The following is a 21,784-nucleotide window of genomic DNA, read 5'->3' as shown; positions in this document are numbered from 1 at the left end:
TTTTCCCCAAATGTTTTGCTCTAAAGCAAAAGAAATATTTGGTAATGGCAAGTTGAAGGTCCAGGATTATAGAAGCGAAAGTACAAGGGCTGTGCGTGTGTGTGTATGTGTATGTGTATGTGTGTGTGTGTGTATGTGTATGTGTATGAGTGCGTATGTGTATGCATGTATATCCGTGTGTGTGTGTATGCATGTATATGCCTGTGTGTGTGCTTGTGTGTATGTGTTTTATCTGCTTTGTTGATTTGTTTGTTATGATTAGAGAGAATTCATATATTTACACAATAGAAGCATAAGTATTAAAGTCTATAGATCCATGGTTTGTCTTGTTGGGCTGGTGTTGCTTTTTCTGGGTTTGTGTTTGGGATAATCATAGGTTGAGAGACAAATAATCAGGAGGAGGAAAATCGGAACAGTTGATTTTCTTTTTGTTTTTTTGAGACAGAGTTTCACTGTTGTTGCCCAGGCTGGAGTGCAATAGTGCAATCTCGGCTCACCGCAACCTCCGCCTCCCAGGTTCAAGCAATTCTTCTGCCTCAGCATCCTGAATAGCTAGGATTACAGGCATGCACCACCAATTTTAATTTTAATTAATTTTAATGTAATTTTAATACAAAATTAAAAATAATTCTGTATTTTTAGTAGAGACAGGTAGTAGAGACAGGGTTTCTCCATGTTGATCAAGCCGGTCTTGAACTCCCAGCCTCAGGTAATCTGCCCACCTCGGCCTCCCGAAGTGCTGAGATTACAGGCGTGAGCCAGCGCGCCAGGCCAGAACAGTTGATTTTTATTAGGGAATAGATTGAGAAAGACAAACCATTAGCTGGATTAAGGAATAAGTAAGAGAGAATGAGAAGGTCCCTCCATTTTTAGCATTTTAGGGGCCAGAGGGCAGCACCCAGTTAATACAGTAGAAACTGTGAAGTATTGAAAGGGAGTGTTAACACATCAGAAAGTAATAAAATTTCAGTATAAACCCCCTTTTGCCAAATGTTTAAGTATTTGGGGGTAAGATTTTATTCATATTTCAGAGGCATATCATAATGACATTACTCATTGTTCAAGGGATGGACAAGCTTTTTCAAGTTAGAGCAACATGATAATGGTAAAAAGACAAGAAAATGGTGAAATTGAAGAAGCCACTCCCTCATTGAATCCTTGCACCAAATCGCAGCAGATATGGACCTCTGTAAACTATAAATGAGAAAATGGTGACTAGCATAGTTACTAAAGGGTATAGCCAGGATTAGGAAACAATGTTTAAAAAATAAAATTAAAACTTTCTCTTGTTAACCCATTCATCAATGTAAGGCAGAGAAAAAAATACCTTTAGAAATGGCATAATGGAGGCTGTAACTGGTACAGAAAACTTCTTATTCTTTTTTATGTTCTTAAAAAAGGTAAAATGAATATTTACATATCTATCAAAATCCTTAAGTTTTACTCCAAAGTGTTACTTTTCAGGAACAATGATTTATTGAAAGAGGGGAGTAATAACGGATTGAATAGAACAACTTTGAAGCTGTTTGTAATTTCCTCTGAGGCAAAGATATTGTTCAGAAAACATTCACAGAATAAAGAAATGTTTGCTTATTTAAACTCACGCATGATGCTTACTACACTATGTTCTTCTGAAAGTGCAAGCATTAATTCATTTATTCTTTCAAGTATCTGTGTCTATTAACTCTCTTTTGGGAAAAGAGACCCAACTCAGTATTGCAAATGAAGCTAATTTAATCCAAGGAATTGATTACAAGTGGAAGAGCTAAGAACCTCAACGAGGGAAGATGAAGTACCCCAGTAAGCAACAGCAGAAATCTGTACTAGTTTTTGAGTAGAGATAAAAACAAGAGGAGCAGAGATTGCGAGATCCTAGGGCCCAAGTCATCCAACAGAAGCTGGAACAACAGAGGTACTATCCAGAAGTAGCTGGAGTCGCGGCCCTGGGAGCTGCAGCCATTGTCTAGGCGGAGATGCAGCGATGAACGATGCACAGTTGTTGTTAGAGAAGCCACCAAAGGAACAGAGAGTGTTAAGGGCTGAATCGTGGTCCCTCAAAATTCATACATTGAAGTCCTAACACCCGGTACTTCAGAATGTAACTGTATTTGGAGATAGGGTCTTTAAGGAGGTAAATATGATAAAATGAAGTTATATGGACAGGCTGTAATCCAGTAGGATTGGTGTCTTTATAAGAAGGAGATATTAACACACAGACAACACACAGGCTGAGAGGCCACCATCTGCAAGACAGTAACAGAGGCCTTGGAGGAAAAAAATAATAAAAATAAAAATAAAAACCACCTTGCTGACACTTTGATCTTAGACTTTCAGCTTCCAGATTTCTGAGAAAATAAATCTGTTATTAATAAGTATTTTGTTATGGCAGCCCTGGCAATTTAACAGAGAGAAGCTAGAGCTATACCCTGGCTGCTACTTTCCTCTAGTCTCACAGCCCCCGATCTTTGCCTGCCCTTGGCAAACACAACAGTTGACCTGGATCCTGGAAAGTGAGCCTACAGGAGTAGATCCCCTGTGTGAGATGAAGCAGAACAGCTAAAAGCACAGGGAAAGCAGACATCATAACAACCTTACATACTATGCTACCGTATTATGCCTATTTTAAAGAGAAGAAACTGTGAGGCTCAGAAAGGTCAAGCTACACACCTGAAATCACATCTAGTTATGGCTCCAAGTCCACCCCTTAACCAATATCTGTGCTGACTCTCAGAGTTAATAAGCTCCAGGATTGTTACAAGTTGATGGGGTTACACCTTTCCTTTGCTACCCCTTTTAACATTTTCAGTAAAAATATTGAATTTCGGTCATCTCAGAATACTAAGGTAATGTACAGCATCAAAATGTGTGTGTGTGTGTGTGTGTGTGTGTGTGTGTGTGTGTGTGGCATATAATATATAAACTCTCTAGAATGTTTTGCCAAACTGATTCCACTAAATCGAATATCACCGAATGTTTAAAATGCTTAACATTTTAAATGTTATGTCTTGTTTCTTTCTTTTTCTTTTTTTAAATCAATAAGTTGATTATCATGAGTTGATTTATTTTATTTTATTTTTTTAAGACAGGGTCTCATTCTGTTGCCCAGGCTGGAGTGCAAAGGTTCCATCATGGCTCACTGCACCCTTGACCTAATGGAGTCAAGTGATCCTCCCACCCCAGCCTCTCAAGTAGCTGGGACTACAGATGCACACAACCACACCCACCTAATTGTTTTGTAGAGATAGGGTCTGGCTTTGTTGCCCAGGGTGGTCTGTAACTCCTGGGCTCAAGTGATGCATTCACCTTGACCTCCCAAAGTCCTTGTTTCTAATCTTTTCCTTTGTTAAGTGCTATGTGATATGCATTTATTTAAATTGGGTGTGTGTGTGTGTGTGTGTGTGTGTGTTTGGGAGAATTTAACAGCAGCTTAAAATAAGACTATTTAAATTAGATGTTCTGTGGGATAAAAATTATATTGTTTAAATTGTGCCCAAGGGCATTTTATTATTCCTTTCATTGGCTAACCAGATTATCAGATTATTGAGGCTTTCACTTCTGTACACACATCAGTCTTAGTTTTGCCAAAATAATTGGTTAATTAGGAAGGAAACTCATAAACTGCTGAGGGTTATAAAATGATAGCAACTAGATGATTATCTAACTCTTTTATCTGATCCAAGATGATGAGTGGCTTATAGATAGGGGATCCGTCTTAGGTGTTAAGCGTTTTATCCATAACAGATCATCTGAACCTACTCTTCCATGATTTATCATAATTCATCAGGGTCTCCTAACTCATGCTTGAGTGGCAGTTGTATTGCCATTAATTCCAATAATTTGGAATTCATACTTTAAGAGCATTAATGAGACATCTAATAAATGCACTGATTTCTGCCAGACAAGTAAATACAAATTGTTATTGGGTAATATGTTGTGCATATTAATGAAAATGGTTTCAAAGTACATGCTCTATCCAATGATATCATTGGTGCAGTCAGGCACTTCATAAATTGTTCAAAAGTACTTTATAAATAGTGTTTTTGAACAAATGAGTGGCCTACTGAATAAATAATTTTGATTACTTCATCAAAAATGTTTTTTTCTGGAGCGTTTCTCTTCTACTAGCATAAAATTTGCAATATATCCTCACTATCCTATTTCTGTTTAAAACTTTCAAACTCTGAGGAATTCTGATAACTCCATAATAACCTTGAGAGGAAAGCTCAGATGGTCTTTCATGTCTCAGGATCCTGAAGATGTATCACCTTTTTAATAGAATCTCTTGGTTGTTTTGCATAATTCATGGCTCACATAAGACTTTAACAAGGAGAAATGCATAGTTTATATGATGTTTTGCTGGCGTTCTGCATATTGATTGTCTATTATATTTTGTGTCTTGATTGCAATATTTTTCTGAAATAATTCACTTTTAAGTGGTAAGACTATAATACTAAGAGTGACTCAGAAATATATATACTAGTGGTTTTTGATATTTGTACACTTTAATCCTTTTTCATTTCATATTTCAAAGCTGAGGCAATTCTAGATGCTATATGATTTATAAGACGTTAAGAAAGACCCCTTTTGGATAGAGAGCCTCATGATCATCTGTCAGTAATACTAGAACACCAATGCTTTAACCAAATCTTACATCAGACCCTCCCCAGAAAAGCACTGGGGCCATCAGGGGGTCTTGGGGATGTTAGTGGGAGGGGGAGGATCAGGAAGAATAGCTAATAGATGCTGGGCTTAATACTTAGGTGATGGGTTGATCTGTGCAGCAAACCCCCATGGTACACGTTTACCTACGTAATAAACCTGCACGTCTGGCACACGTTCCTGGAACTTAAATGTTGAAGGAAAAAAATCATTTAAGAACAAAGCCTTAATACCGTTTATTATCAACCATTGTTATTTCCCCAAAAATTGCAGTTATGGTACTATGCAAATAAATATTTATGCAATAAGTGTCAAGATAAAGAAATAATATTTTCATTGATATTTTAAGCATACCTCACTCTTCACTTTCACTTTAGAGGGGGAAAAACAAAACAAAGCAATCAACCTATAAACATAAGTAGAATCATGTTCAAAATACTTGATTCTTTAAAAATGGACTTTAGATCGGGTGCTGTGGCTCACACTTTTAATCCCAGCACTTTGGGAGGCCGAGACGGGCGGATCAGGAGGTCAGGAGATCGAGACCATCCTGGCTAACACGGTGAAACCCCGTCTCTACTAAAAATACAAAAAATTAGCCGGGCGTGGTGGCGGGCGCCTGTGGTCCCAGCTACTTGGGAGGCTGAGGTGGGAGAATCGCTTGAACCCGGGAGGCGGAGCTTGCAGTGAGCGGAGACCGCGCCACTGCACTCCAGTCTGGGCGACAGAGCAGACTCTGTCTCAAATTTAAAAAAAAAAAAAAAATGAACTTTAATTTTTTTACAATCTACTTTTACTAGTTGAATAATCTAAGCCTACTTGTGTGTGGTTGAAACAGCTATTTCTTATTACTCATTTTCTCTGTTTCCACTAATAAACAACGTGTAGAAATAGCATGAAATTCATAGACATCTTTCCTACTCCAACCTGCATTTCCCAGTGCAAATATGTTTGCTTTTGAGTTTTCTGAAATTTGATTCAGAATGAATTTATCTTGAATGACAGAAAACAGGGATATGCTAAATAAACGCTAATCATAAGGAGACTCAAAAATAGAAAATGTATTTATAAAAGATGTATGTAATTGAACCTTTACTGAAAATATATCTAAGTACATTTCTAGGTCATGCAATAGAATCGAATCCTTCCAAATGACCACTTAATTTATCCCTTACTCTTCAAGAATAATACTGTGATTGCTTCACCCTTTGAAGGTAAAGTCGATGATAAACATAAAATATTCAGGAATCTGAGCAAGTAGGCGTTAAAAAAAAGTCAGTAAAAATGGTTATTCTTCATTTTTATGCAGCTGTTTGATTTTTTCTTTTGTTCAAATGATGGTATTGTTAAGTAGATACAGCCTGAGATGACATGATTGTACGAATATGTGTGAGAAGTAAACAGATATTCAGCTCTAAAGACAATGCTGCCTTTCTTACCCCACTTTGGCATGTAAAAGAGAACATTTTGACCTAGTACAGTCTGTGATATGACAATGACAATGAAAGTAATATTTGAGTTAACATGCTAAGGCACAACCCCAGGCCACATCGTTTTCAAAGTTAACTCTTCTTAAATTTAATATAAAGAATAAGCACATCCATAGTACTGGGAAAACTAGTTATTATATCAAAAAATAAAATATCTACTTTATTTGTCTAATTTGCTTTAGCCGGATAGATTTCTAGATCATTGCATAAAAATTCATCAAGCTGCTTTGGGAAACACAAATGAAAATTCAACCTCAAAATCTGATATATTTGTTTTAGAGTTGTTGCAAAGCCGTGGTTTTCAACTGAAGATGATTATTTTTTTCCCTCCAGGGGACATTTTGCAATGCCTAGAAATATTTTTGTTTCTCACAACTGGGAAGGTGTGACTGTCATCTAGGGGGTAGCAACCTAGGATGCTGGTCAACATCTTAAAATATTCAAAGCCCTCTCATAATTATTCAGCCCAAGATGTCAATCATGCTGAGACTGAGAAGCCCTTTCCGAAATAAATATTGTTTTGTGGAATGTGAAGATGTGTCTCTCCTTGAAAACTCTGTTATTGTGCTAGATGTCTCTATAATCTCTAAGTCAGAATTGTACCTCTATCAAATCTCTATGGATCTATGTTGAGAAAACAATTATATGTCTCTTTGCTCTGTGACCACATTATGATTTATTGGTACGATTTAACTACTGCTGCCAGCCAAATGTAAAAAAAAAAAAAAAAAGTTTATTTGTAAGGAGTCCACTGTTTATGATTACGTGAGTAGGATGGATATAATATAAGAGGGAGAAGAAAAAAAGTAATAAAAACAGTAAATTTGAGAAGTACATCTTAACATTTTGAAATGAATGACTAACTAACTTGCTTAGTTATGAATTTTGAAGTGATAGCAAGCATGCCCAGGAACAGTGCCCTGTTTGGAAACACAGTGAAGCTAAAATAAGTCAATAGACCCAGAATCTAACACCATAAGCTTTGATGTTCTAAGAAATAAAAAGATTAAAATCCACTGGCTAATATTGATAGGCTGGGGGACGTGGAGGGAAGAAATAGATCATGATTTCTCACTATCAGTATTCTACCCACTGTCAATGGAGCTCAATGGAGCACTCGTGCAAATGATGCCAAAGGACATGGTTAAAGGCCTGTATGAGGTGTTTTCACCTTGATGGATAAGAGGAGATAATGAAGCAAGTGTCCATGTGTATGTTAGGTATGTTTTACATTATTCTTCTGAGTTTTCTTCTTTTTAAAATAAAGAGAAAGCTCACATTAGTGCTTTTAGTTTTCAATATGTTTTAGAACTTTTTTTAAACAATCAAGAAATAATATAAATGGTAATGTTGACCCAATTAGCAGAATGTTTTAAATTAAAGTTGTCTTTCTAAATAATACTCCTTATTGTGGAATCAAAAAAAATCCATCATTCAGTCTTCTGAGTGGGTCTTTATAAAATGAACTCCTTGTAAGTTAGCCTCCTACTACTGATAGGGCATCAAGGAGCAATTCATGTCCAACTTGTGTATGACCTGTGCAGTCCCATGGGACTCTGCACTCACTTTAATATTATGCTGACATTGTCTTGAAATTATTAATGATATTTGAAGAAAGAGCCCTGCATTTTTATTTTCCACTAGGCCCTATACATTTATATAGCCAGTCCTGTGGGAAATACTTGGGAGAAAGGACAGTGAAGAACTGTCTTTGCTCTCATGGACAGACACTGGTAGAGAAGTAACCATAAGGAAGGGTCTGAGTCCTGGTCCTAGCAGATGGGGGCCACTGTAGTTGGCATTACATTCATCCCATTAAAACAAGATTCTTTATATGAAGCCATTAAAAAAATGAAACCATGTCCTTTGCAGCAACATGGTTGGAGCTGGAGGCTGTTATTCTAAGTGAAATAACTCAGAAACAGAAAACCAAATATCACATATTCTCACTTAGAAGTGGGAGCTAAACAATGGCACACATGAATGTAAAGATGGAAATAATAAATACTCGGGGCTCCACAAGGCAGGAGAGTGGGAGGGAGGTGAGAGTTGAAAAATTACCCATTGGATACTGTACTCAATATTGGGGTGATGAATACACTAAATGCTCAGTCCCCACCATTACACTACATACGTGTGATGGTTAATACTGAGTGTCAACTTGATTGGATGGAAGGATGAAAAGTATTGATCCTGGGTGTGTCTGTGAGGGTGTTGCCAAAAGAGATTAACATCTAAGTCAGTGGACTGGAAGAGGCAGCCCCACCCTCAAACTGGGTGGGCACCATCTAACCAGCTGCCAGTGAGGCTAGAATATAAAGCAGGAAGAAAAATGTGAAAAGACAAGACTGGCCTAGCGGCCCAGCCTACATCTTTCTCCCTTGCTGGATGCTTCCTGCCCTCGAACATCAGACTCCAAGTCCTTCAGTTTTGGGCCTGGGACTGGTTCTCCTTGCTCCTCAGCTTGCAGACAGCCTACTGGGACCTTGTGATCATGTGAGTTAATACTTAATAAACTCCCCTTTATATAATATATATACACACATTACCTACTCTGTGTGTGTGTGTATATATATATATACAGTACCTACTTATATATATCTATATAATTATATTTATTATATATAATTATATATTTTTATATAATTATTTTATATAATTATTACTTATATATAATTAAATATATAATTATATATGTAATTATTTCTGTCCCTCTAGAGAACCCTAATACAATACCCATGTAACAAACATGCCTATATATCCCCTGAATCTACAAACAACAATAACAATAACAAACACAGGGTGCTTAATCTGGGCACTATTGATAATTTAGTTGCCTTGTTGCAGGGGCTTTCGGGAACATTGTAGAACGTCCAGACACATGCTTGACCTCCTTCCACCTCACGCAAGTAATAACAGCCTCCTCTCCTCCTCTATCCCCCATGAATTTGTGGCTCAGGTTTGGAACCAGACCCACCTGCTGGATGTATGGGCATACATACTGGATGGACCTGAAGTGGGAAATATAGTTGCCATGTACTAAATAGTTCCAAACACCTTTTCAACACAAGACTGGAGAGTAGTTGTATTTTAAGTAGCACCTATCTGTCGCCAGAAGATCCATACGTAGCTGTAGGAGATGTGATGAGAATGTTATAATTCTAGAAATCAGATTTGAGCTAGCTATTTATTGCTTTTAATTTAACGGAAATTTTCTTTTGTTGCATCCTCAAGTCTTCTAAGGAATCAAAATGTGCATCTACTAAGTAAAAGATGATATTTCAACCCTTGCAACTGAGTTTTGCTAGAAGGGTAAATATGGCTATAGAAATAAAACAATGTATATCAGCATAAAGAGGTATATATTTGAGGTATCAAATGAGTGCTAAGAGTGATGAATTCTAGAAAAGTTTAGAGATTTAGAAACTAGAGTGTCATCAGTTCTTCCAGTCTACCTGCACTCCTGCCCCCAAACTTCCAAGAAATGTTTGAGTCTTATGGGGGGGGGAGAAGGCATTTAAGGCCGAGCATGGTGGCTCATGCCTGTAATCCTAGCACTTAAGGAGGCTGAAGCGGGTGGATCACCTGAGGTTAGGAGTTTGAGACCAACCTGGCCAGCATAGTGCAACCCCGTCTTTACTAAAAATGCAAAAATCAGCCAGGCATGGTGGCGAGTGCTTGTAATCCCAGTTACTTGGAGGCTGAGGCAGGAGAATCGCTTAAACCCAGGAGGCAGAGGTTGCAGTGAGCTGAGGTCGCACCACTGCAGTCCAGCCTGGTGACAGAGTAAGACTCTGTCTAAAAAAAAAAAAAAAAAAAAAGCCAGAGAAAAGAAAAATGAAAAAGCAAAAAAGCATTTGAGTATGGTGGTAATAGTTCTTAAAGTTCTGCTGTCAAAGCAATATTTGTTTTTATTGAGGGTTGTAAAAGTATGTGTTAGGGGCCCTGTGGGTTTGCATATATTTGTATGTGAAAGAAAGAGAGGGAGGAAGTAGATTAATGTCTTTCACACATGTCCAAAAGAATCTAAGAAACAATGCTATGTCTCACGATTTTGATATACATTGTGGACATATCGAATATTTTTCTTTTGCCCATTCATTTGTTCACTAGTGAATTTATTCCTTTATAATTTAATTGTCTGTTGTGTGTCAGATACGGTTCTAGGCTTACAATAATAATGGCAAAATATGTACTGACACTGTTGGAATGTTCCATATGCCTTTTAGATTAAACTGGTGTGTAGCAGAAGTAGCATTTGATTAGCATACCCAGAAAGAGTCAAATTCAGTTCAATTTATGGCAGAAGAAATATTCAAATACATGGCACTTATTTTGTCATTTTTATGCTTTCTGATTGTCTCATAAGACATAACTTAATACATTCTATATTCATTAATATTGCAATTCCTAATTATCCACTCTTATTCCCAGAAAAAGAAGAAAAAACAACTTTTTTCTAATGGAATCTACTTCACAGTATGTTAGGTGTTTACATTGAAATGCAGCATTTGTTGATTTTTCTGAAAGGAAGTTACAGATAAATTTTCCCTAGTTTCAGACATTCATGTAAATTTCTCTTGAGCAATATTTTGATTGTTACATTGTATACATTGTGCTTACATTGTATTCCTGTTGTTTATTATATACATTATGATTCAGTAAATAAAGTTAGCTGAAAAAGATCTTCCGAGAATAAAAATACTGTCCACTCAATTTTTTTGTTTCAAACAGGTCTATATATCACATTCTAGGATTTCTTTTTTTTTTTTTTTTTTTTTTTTGAGACGGAGCCTCGCTCTGTCGCCCAGGCTGGAGTACAGTGGCCCGATCTCGGCTCACTGCAAGCTCCGCCTCCTGGGTTCCCGCCATTCTCCTGCCTCAGCCTCCGGAATGGCGCCGCCACCACGCCCAGCTGATTTTTTTGTATTTTCATTAGAGATGGGGTTTCACTATGTTAGCCAGGATGGTCTCGATCTCGTGACCTCGTGATTCGCCCACCTCGGCCTCTAAAAGTACTGGGATTATAGTCCTGAGGCACCACGCCCAGTCCAAGGATTTCTCACCCCTTGAACCATAAATTAACAACACATGGAAGAATCTATATGGAGGGGCAATGTTGGGGCTGTTTTGCACACAAAACTGGTTTTCAACTAGTGATATCCGGAACCCAGAAGTCACACCTCAGTTTATCCTGGGCCTGGGTTGAAGAGACAGTACTATTAGCTTACTTACAAAAGTTTCTAAACACTGTTGAAATAACAATGTAAAATCATCTATAAACAAATACATCTGTATCTTCTAAATAGAGTTTAAAAATATTTCCGCTTACTGTTTTTAATCTCGACAATGCACCAAGAATATTTATTATATTTCCTCAAATAGTTGGTACAACAGTGATTCCACATAGTCCAATCATACTTTAGAGGTGCCAGAGGGACAACGCTAGAATTCCTGTGGAAAATACAATGGCGAGTTCTGCGTGCTACATCTCCGGCTTTTAATTGGCTTAATCTGAATATTACAAGCACACACGTACACATACACGCATACACAAATGTCTAGTGTTTTAAGTAAAAATCAATATGAAATGATCATAAAGGTTTGAATAAATATTACAATATAATTTCAAATTAATTTGGAAATATGACATATTATGAATATTTTAAATGACTTAAACATAATCAGAATCATTGGTGATGTAGTTGGCGTTCTAGCTTATGTTGTAATACAGCTGCTGGGAATCTGAAAGCTGAGTTCTTCACTACATTTAGGATTATAACTTTGAGTGGATTTGGTAAACACTAGGCAATTATGTGTGTGTGCAAGTACATCCACGAGTGCAAAAATATCAATCATGAGTAACTTTTTAAATAGCAAAAGTGAAAAAATTACCAATCAAAAATTAGTGTTGTAATCAAAACCGTGTCAGAAAGAAAAGCCTTACCTTGACGTCTTCTATTTCAAAAGTTTACAAAAGGAAAATAAGGGGCCGGGCGCGGTGGCTCACGGCTGTAATCCCAGCACTTTGGGGGGCCGAGGTGGGCGGATCACGAGGTCAGATGATCGAGACTATCCTGGCTAAATGAAACCCCGTCTCTACTGAAAATAAAATGAAATAAAATAAAATTAAATTAAATTAAATTTAGCCGGTCGCGGTGGCGGCGCCTGTAGCGGTGGCGGCGCCTGTAGTTCCGGCTACTCGGGAGGCTGAGGCAGGAGAAAGGCGGGAACCCGGGAGGCGGAGCTTGCAGTGAGCGCAGATCGCGCCACTCACTCCAGCCTGGGAGACGGAGCGAGACTCCGCCTCAGAAAAAAAAGGAAAATAAGGAAAGCATTCATTTCACGAAGGTAAAATAATATTAAAGTCCATAGTAGAGATGTACTTGTTAGAATGCACTTTTTAAATTGTATAAAGTTGCAAACAGAAAAATTGAAGAATGAGTTATCTGTAAGTTATTGAACTCATCCGGTGTCTGATTTTGTGTTCGGTATTCTGAAAACCTCATTGTTTGAATCTTTTTAAGCGTTCTGTCACGCTGACACCTCCATTTCACTAAGCAACGAAGACATAAAGATATAACGGGAATACCCAAGGTTAAAGATACAGTAAATACTAGATGTGGAGTTGAAATAAGTCCTACCGGAGTACTTACTCTTTATAAATAAATTATAATGTTTATAATATACAAATATAATGATTCTTTCAGGAGGTCAATGAAATAAAATTGTTTCTGGACAGGTTTTAAACAAAAAGTGTTCCTGCTGCTCCCAACCACTTTATATATACTTTATATCTTCTACGCCTTTAGAATTAAAGAAATATTTAGGCACTCCTGAAGAATCGAAAGGAGAAAATTACGGAAAAAAAATGTGAGAGAGGGTTTAATAGGCAGCAGTAGATTGTCGAGAGGTCTTGGTTGCAAAGATCTGTAGACTTAGCATAGGTGAGTGTATTTTAGAGAATGAGAAAATTAGAAGTAGTTGATTCCTCTGTGGTAGGTGCAGCTGGGGAACTGGAGCTTTTGCCTACATTGGCAATTGAGCAGATAGGTTGGAGGAGAGATTCCAAAAATGCCACTGCCTAACTAAACCAATTGCAAGATACTGTGGTACTTCTGAACATGGTACCTCTGTTATTCCCACCAGCTAATTCTGAGCCTTACTGAGAAGGCAAAAAGAATAACGTAACCAATGAAAAACAATAAAAATATTACTGGTAAAAAATTTAGTATCTAAGTTGGAAGGGAGTGGTCCTGTGTTCTTTGAGATGTACATAATTATATAAAGAAATTTTATAGCTGTTAATTATATATTTTACAATAAGCAAGGAACCAGCAAACTGGTAGAAAGAGGAAGAGTGTATAAAACAATTAGGATGAAAAAACTCAGTCAATTAAACACACATAAGAAAAGCAGTGAGCAAAAATGAGACTGAAAAAGTGGTACAAAGAAGAACATAAAATGAGATGTTTAAAATTATCCATACAGATAAGAATTTACAATATATTACATGAAATAACATTTCTTACTAACAGACTAATACGGTGAGGTTGAATAGAGAAACAAAATCCAGCTGCGTGCTGTGTATAAAGATATATTGACAATATAAGGAAAGAGAAACACTGAAAGGTAAAGGATAAAAAATGCATGCTAGAGAAATGATAACAAAGGAAAGCTGGTTCAGCTTCAGTAATATAAAAATAAGTGACTTTCATAAGTGGAAATTATTATTAAAAATAATACTGTCATATTAAATTCACAGCAATGAGATAAAGATTCAAAAATTATCTGCAAAGGATCACATAACTCCAAAATACATGGATAAAAATTTGATAGAAAATGGAAGAAAAAAATAGATAATCTAATTTTTTTCTTTTTTTCTTTTTTCTTTTTTTTTTTTTTTTGAGAGGAAGTCTCACCCTGTCGCCCAGGCTGGAGTGCAGTGGCATGATCTCGGCCCGCTGCAACCTCTGCCTCCCAGGCTCAAGTAATTCTCGTGCCTCCACCTCCCAAGTAGCTGGCATTACAGACATGCACCACCATGCCCAGCTAATTTTTGTATTTTTAGTAGAGAGGGGGTTTTGCCATGTTGGCCAGGCTGGTCATGAACTTCTGGCCTCAAGTGATATGCCCTCCCAAAGTGCTGGGATTACAGACATGAGCCACTGTGCCCGGCCCTAACTTTATTTTTTAAAACATATTTCTCTCTTATTAAGCAGATTTAAATAAAAAAAGGCGGGCCTAGCATGGTGGCTCACGCCTGTAATCCCAGAACTTTGGGAGGCTGAGGCGGGCAGGTCTCGAGGTCAGGAGATCGAGACCATTCTGGCTAATATGGTGAAACCCCGTATCTACTAAAGATACAGGAAAAAAAAAAAAAAGACAATTAGCCGGGCCTGGTGGCGGGCGCCTGTAGTACCAGCTACTCGGGAGGCTGAGGCAAGAGAATGGCATGAACCCGGGAAGCGGAGCTTGCAGTGAGCCGAGATCACGCCTCTGCACTCCAGCCTGGGCGACAGAGCTAGACTCTGTCAAAAAAAAAAAAAAAAAAAAAAGACACATATAATAAAACCAACACAATAAAAATTAGAAATTATCTGGTGAATAAGTGTAGAATGCGACATCAAACAATTTGATGTATATATTTTTCTCCAGCACAATTACAATATTTATTTTTAAAGGCTGTGTGTTAATAGTTTTAAAAGGAGACTTTAAAATAGAAACAAAAATATAAAAAGTACACACACATTAAAAGAGGATTTAAGTCAATGGTTAGATGTACCAAATTCTCAACTAAGAAATATAAACTCAATTTAAATTTGTTAGAAATTTTACTTGGTTCATCATAGTATATGTTAAGTTAATTCTAAAATGTTTATGAAACAACTACAACAAAAGACCATAAATACACTAAGTACTTTTGAGGGAGTAGAAATAAAATGGTTGGCTTGCTTTAAAATATTTTGGTTTATTGTGGAAATAGAGGTCGTATTTCTTAGACAACAATTGAAAACTCATATATATAATCTAGGGTTTAACTTTTTTTTCTTTTTTCTTTTCCTTTTTCTTTCTTTCTTTCTTTTTTTTTTTCTTTGAGACAAGGTCTCACTCTTTCACCCAGGCTGGAATGTGGTGGTCCAATTTCAGTTCACCACAACAATCTCCACCAGCCAAGCCCAAGAAATCCTCTCACCTCAGCCTTCTGTGTAGCTGAGACTACAGACATCTGACTAATTTTTGTATTTTTTGTAGAGATGAGATCTCACCATGTTGCCCTGGCTGGTCTTGAACTCCTGGACTCAAGTGATCCTCCCACGTCGGCCTCCCAAATTGCTAGGATTATAGGCATAAGCCACTGTGCCAGGCCTAGGGTTTAACCTTCTTATCAACACAGGAAACATAGAAGCTATAAAAGAAAAAATGCATATTTAGGTATATAAAATTCAAAACTTTTATAAGACAAAAGATATGACAATGAAAGCCAGGATATACACATAACAAAAACAATATTTGAAACTTAGGGATCAAATAAAAGGTTAATATGGTTATTGTATAAAAAGTGTGTGCAATTAAATCCAACCCAGAATATAAGTGGGTAAATTATATGAAGAAATCACAGGTAGCAAAACCAAATGACCAGTTAATATATGATGTCAAGTGGTGGGTCAGTCTTCTTGATGGTTAAGGAAATAAAAATCAAATTGACAATAAAATATCGGTATGCTTCCAGCCTACTACCAAAAAAGAAATAGTTCAATAACATTTACATTTGACAGAGATAGTGAGGGGCTGAGGAGTATTTGAAATAGCTAAAAAAAGAGAGTGATAAAAAAATAAATTTTTACACAAGGATTTTAAAAACTACGTCGTAAGTGTGTCACACAAATGATTTTGCATCAAATAACAGCATTTGCATCCATAACAACTCCATGTGACAAGGAAAAATAAAATCAGAGGAAATGGAAAAAACAAAAAACTTTAACCTTCACCATTCTGTAATAGAGATAAACCAATGAGATAAAACTAGATATAAAGACTTAACAGCGAATCAGATCTAATTATAATATATTGTATTACACTTATTGAAAATAGAGATTAGGCATTCTTTTCAAATGTACATGAAACATTTAAACAGTGATTATATCTTTTCCTTTAAAAATCAATGTATTTCGAAAAGGAAAAATAGTACATAAAGCATTCTCTAATCTTACTGGAATAAAACTGGACATTGTATTAGTCCATTCTTGTGCTGCTATAAAGACCTCCCTGAGATTGGGTAATTTATTAAGAAAAGAGGTTTAATTGGTTCCCAGCTCTACAAGTTGTACAGGAGCATGATGCTGGCATCTGCTCAGATTCTGAGGAGGCCTCAGGAAACTTATAGTCATGGCAGAAGGCACAGGGGAAGCGGGCTTGTCTTACATGGCTGAAGCAGGAGCAAGAGTGAGAGGGAGCTTGGTGCCACGTACTTCTAAAGGACCAGCTCTCACAAGAACTCACTCGCTATCACCAGAACAGCACTAAGGGGGAAATCCAACCCCATGATTCAATCACCTTCCATCAGGCTCCACCTCCAATACTGGGGATTTATGATTTGACATGAGATTTTGGTGAGGACACAGATACAAACCATATCAGACATGGATAACAAATCAGAAATAAAAAAGCCCACCACATATGAAAATTTTTTGAAAATTCTTTTTCAAATATCTTAGATCAAAAGCAAATAAAAAATGAAATTTAATCTGGGATACAATTAAAGTAATTATCACAAGGACAATTGATATTTACAAAAGGTTATATTAAATTAAAAATAAAAATTAACATATAACTCAAAAGCTTAGGAAAAAGTACAAAATGAAGGTGGAAGAAAAAATAGAAATTAATAGATCAGCATCAAAATAGTGTTACATTTAGTACCTTAATGTTAAAGCCAGTTATTTAAGTAAAACACTAGAATAATTAAACAGCCATGATAATCAGAAATAAGAAAACATATAACACAAATACACAATTATAATGAGAAAATAACCACCTATATTTTAGACATTTAAAGAACCTGAGCAACAACTTTGCTGAAAACTGTAAAAATAAATTGATATCCTGAATGAAACAATTTTGTATGAGCATATATTCCTCTAAGAACTTCTAGTAAAATAAAAATAATAACTAGTTAAGCCATTCATTAAAAAAAGAGAATTTTTTTAATTCCACAAAACCCTCAAGGTGCCGATAGTATTCACATTTTAAGATAGTATTGACACTTTAAGCAACGTAAGTTTCTACAGCTATTCAAACTATTTCAGAAAAGAAAAAGAAATAATTTTTTTTTCTGAAGCTTGCATAGCATAGATGCCCAAAGTCTTCAAGTTGTAAAAAATTGGAAAACAATAAACCAATTAATTAATATGTCAGAAAAATGCCAAGCATTAACAAACATAAACCAGAAACACATTAAAACAATAATGACAAGGAGCAATTTTTTCTCCTCACCAATGCAAAATAGATTAATATTTGGCTAAGAAAATATACAAAATTTACATATCTGTCTATCTAATTTTAATAAAAATTTAACAGCCATTCATAACAAAATAAAATTAATCAAATATGAATAAATAGTTCTGTAATGAAATTAAATTATTAGAAAATATGATAATGTGTATGAACAGACAGGTAAATGGGGAAAAATGGTACATCCAGAAATGCACCTAAATAGCTGTAGGAATTTAGTATATGGTAAAGGTCAGGAGGTAGATTGTTATAAATCGAGAATAGTTTTCCAATGGAGAAAAACTTGAAAGGTAGAAAATAGAGTCATAAAAGTGACAGAAGAAATCATGAGGATTGCTTCGTAATCACACAGTGGATGAGACCTTCTGAACTATAACCAAATGTTGCGAAGCTAAAAATGACACGTTTGCCTACATGCAAATCGAACTGTTTCTGACCTTACAAAAATCAAAATATTCTACATGAGAACGCAAGTCATCAAAAGCAAGGACAATTTGTAAAATGGTAAAATTATTTGTAACACATAACTGAGACAATTATATAATTATAAAAACCTCCTTCAAATTATTAAGAAATAGAAACAGCAACCCAACCGTAAAAAATAGGCAAAAGGGTAAATAAATAGTTTACGGAAGTGCAGACACAATTGGCTTTTAAACAAAGAAAACATATTCACCTCCTAATAACAAATAAATAAATGGAAAAAATCTGGTATGATGTTCCACTTATGAGATAGGCAGAAACACCAATGCTGGGTATTGCTACATTGACAGTATGTAGTAGAAGATGCATTCTCATATACTGGTGATGGAATTGCAAAATGCTGCAAATACATCAAAGACAAAATGTCTTTATTCCTTTTGTTTCCACCTTTATTTTAGGTTCAGGGGGTATATGTGCACTTTTGTTACATGGGTAAATTGCATGTTGCTGAGGCTTAGTATATGAATGATCCTGTCACCAAGTTAGTGAGCATAAGAGCCCATAAGTAATATCCCAACTTATGCCCCTCACCCACACTTTCCCCTTAAATAGTCTGCAGTGCCAATTGTTCCCATCTTTGTGCACATGTATATTCAATGTTTAGCTCCCAATTATAGGTGAGAACATGTGGTATGGTATTTGGTTTCTGTTCCTGCATTAATTTACTTAGGATAATGGCCTCCAACTGCATCCATGTTGCTGCAAAGAACATGATTTTATTATATTTTATGGCTGCATAGTAGCCCATGGTGTATACGTACCACATTTTCTTTATCCAGCCCACCATTGATGAGCATCTTGGTTGAATGCATGTCTTTGCTACTTGAATAGCATTGTGATGAACATACACATGCATGTGGCTTTTTGATGGAACAATGTATTTTCCTTTGGTATATACCCAGTAGTGAGATTGCAGGTCAAGTGGTAGCTGTTTTAAGTTCTTCAAGAAATCTTCACACTGCTTTCCACAGTAGCTAGACTAATATACATTCCCACCAGCAGTATTTCCTTTCTTTGCAGCATTGCCAGCATCTGTTGTTTTTGACTTCTTGATAATTGCTACTGTGATTGGTGTGGGATGGTTTCCCATTGTGATTTTGATTTGCATTTCTCTAATGATTAGTGAGGATGAGCATTTTTTCATATATTTGTTGGCCACATGTACATTCTTTTCAGAAGTTTCTGTTCATGTCCTTTACTCATTTTTCAATGGGGTTATTTGTGTTATTTTGCTTGCTGGTTTAAATTCTTTATAGATTCTTGATATTAGGCCTTTGTTGAATGCATACTTTGTGAATACGTTTTCCCATTTTGAAGGTTGTCTGCCTGTTTGGTTAATAGTTTATTTTCTTGTGTAGAAACTCCTTTGTTTAATTAGGTCCACTTTCAATTTCTGTTTTTGTTGCAATTGTTTATGGGAACTTAGTCATAAATTCTTTGCCAAGGCCAATTTTTGGAATAGTGTTTCCTAGGTTTTCTTCTACAGTTTTTATTGTTTTCAATCTTCATTTAAGTCTTTAATACATTTTGACTTATTTTTTGTATATGATGAAAGGTAGGAGTACAGTTTCAATCTTCTGCCTATGGCTAACCAGTTACTGTAGCCCCATTTATTGAATAGGTAGTCCTTTCCCCATTGTTATTTTCAACCTAGAAGTAATGAATAAATTCCTGGAAACAAACAGCCTCCTAAGATTGAACCAGAAAGAAATTACAGACCAATAACATGCTCCAAAATGGAATCAATAATGAAAAGCCAGCCATGCCAAAAAACAAAAACAAGAACATCCATGGACCAGAAAGATTCACAGCCAAATTCTACCAAATGTATAAAGAAAACCTAGTACAAATCCTACTGAAATTATTCCAAAACACCAAGGAGTAGGGGCTCCTCCATAAATAATTCTATGAAGCCAGCATTATGCTAATACCAAAGCCTGACAAAGACACAATGGAAAAAAGAAAATTTCAGGCCAATATCCCTGCCAGAGATAAACCCAAAAATTCTCAATAAAATTGAGCATCCAGAAGCACATTAAGGTTTATTTCACCATGAATCAATAGGCTTAATTCCTGAGATGCAAGGCTGGTTCAATATATGAAAATCAATAAATGTTATTCACCACATAAATTGGATTAGCAACAAAAATCTCATGATCATCTCAATAAACACATAAAAGGCTTTCAGTAAAATTTAATATCCCGTCATATTAATAACCCTCAACAAATCAGACATTAAGGGAACGTCAAAATAATAACAGCCATCTATAACAAACCCACATTCAACACCATACTAAATGGAGAAAAGCTGGAAACATTCCCTTTGAGATATGGAACAGAACAAACATGCCCAGTTTCATCACTCCTACTCAACGTATTATTGGAAGTCCTTGCCAGAGCAATCAGGCAAGAGAAAAAAAAAAATAAATTCAAATAGGAAGAGAGGAAGTTGAATTATCTCTCTTTGCAGACAATATACTTCTATACCCAGAAAACATCATAGACCCCACCACAAGGCTTTTAGAATGTATAAACAACTTCAGTAAAGTTTTAAGATACAAAATCAATGTACACAAATTAGCAGCATGTATATACGCCAATAACATCCAAAGTTAGAGCCAAATCAAGAATGCAATATCATTTATAATAGACACAAAGAAAATGAAATACCTAGGAATACAGCTTCCCAAAGAGATGGGAGCTGCAAAACACTGCTGAAAGAAATCAGAGAGAACACAGACAAATGGAGAAACATTTCATGCTCATGAATAGGAAGAACTAATATTATTAAAATGGCCATACTGTCCAAAGCAATTTATAGACTCATGTTATTCCTACCAAATTATCATTGTCATTTTTGAGAGAACTAGAAAAAACTATTCTAAAATTCATTTGAAACCAAAAAGGAGCCCACATCACCAAAGCAATGGAAAAGACACATAGACCGATGGAACAAGGTAGAGAACCCAGAAAAAAGTCACACACCTACAATTACTTGGTTTTCAAAAACAAAATCTTTCAAAACAACAAATACACCCTTTAACTCAGGCAAAACCCATTGGGGAGTGTATAGTTAAATTATATTTACAGTTTTGAAATGATATGCGAGCATATCAATAGAAGTAAAGACAGAGTAGAAAGGGATTTAGGGATAAGCTGCATATAACTACAGAAAAGACAGGGAAATAATGAGGAAATCAGAAAAAATAAGCTCCAAAACGTTGCCAAAGGAAAATGGAAGGATAATAACTATTGTATATAGTATGTTTCTGTTTATGTACAAATATATGTATCTAGGTACCTATCATCTGTCCATCTATTATCTATCTATCCATGAATGCCAATAAAATATCTCTGAAAAAATATAAAAGAATAGATCTTTATTTACCTTTTGAATTTTAATGTGTCACCTCATTAAAATTAGGAAGAAGGTCAATAAAATTCAGTCAAAACTTTTTCTATAATTTTTTTTCTAGATTGAGCAAATAAATGCAATACGAATGATTTCTCTTTCAATGACATTAAAGATAATTGCTTGATGATAGTTATGCATCCAATTCTGCCAAGAATATGTTCCTCATATTTCACATGCTTTATTCCTAGAATTTCGTATGGGAATAGGAAAACAGCAAGTGCAG

At 35.9% G+C, this 21,784-nt stretch overlaps 1 long non-coding RNA gene across 1 annotated transcript in view; it reads right to left on the bottom strand.

Moving 5' to 3' along the window:
* LOC135969815 (uncharacterized) overlaps window positions 1-12,352 on the bottom strand; it is a 112,872-nt gene extending 100,520 nt beyond the window's left edge. Inside the window, exon 1 of the long non-coding RNA XR_010585221.1 lies at window positions 12,097-12,352. This is a non-coding gene — a long non-coding RNA (uncharacterized lncRNA). The remainder of the gene's footprint in view (window positions 1-12,096) is intronic.
* Window positions 12,353-21,784: the final 9,432 nt, after the last annotated feature.

This window comes from Macaca fascicularis, chromosome 3 (genome assembly GCF_037993035.2).
Source record: "Macaca fascicularis isolate 582-1 chromosome 3, T2T-MFA8v1.1".
Taxonomy (NCBI): domain Eukaryota; kingdom Metazoa; phylum Chordata; class Mammalia; order Primates; family Cercopithecidae; genus Macaca; species Macaca fascicularis.
Note: the sequence above shows the minus strand (reverse complement) of the source record. Positions and strands in the feature narration are given on the sequence as shown.